A 351-nucleotide genomic window follows, 5' to 3' on the forward strand; every position below is an offset into this window, starting at 1 on the left:
CCCGCACCGTGGGGCCGGCCGGGCCTTGCCAGTACTCGGGGACTTCCCACACGGGCCGGCTTCCTGCACTGCTGGCATTTAAATGCGCGCCGGGGCTGCGGGATGCTGCTGCGGATGCGGAGCCGCCCTCCGGCTGAGCAGTATCGCCTTCTCCTCTGAGCGCCTTAGACAGGCACTGAGCCCAGGCAGCCCCTCGCCGCAAGCCGGGCACAGCAGGCAAGGGCCGCGGGGACGGGGACCCGCACAGACCTGGCACTGGGCAGCGTAATTGCAGGTTCGACTTTAATTCCCGAGGTTGCAAGCCTCTTCTTGCAGCCCAGATAGTCTTGCTCCGCTGGCCCGATCCCGAGG

This window comes from Fukomys damarensis, unplaced genomic scaffold, assembly GCF_012274545.1.
Source record: "Fukomys damarensis isolate Sample0158 unplaced genomic scaffold, DMR_v1.0_HiC HiC_scaffold_2, whole genome shotgun sequence".
In the NCBI taxonomy this organism is placed as follows: Eukaryota; Metazoa; Chordata; class Mammalia; order Rodentia; family Bathyergidae; genus Fukomys; species Fukomys damarensis.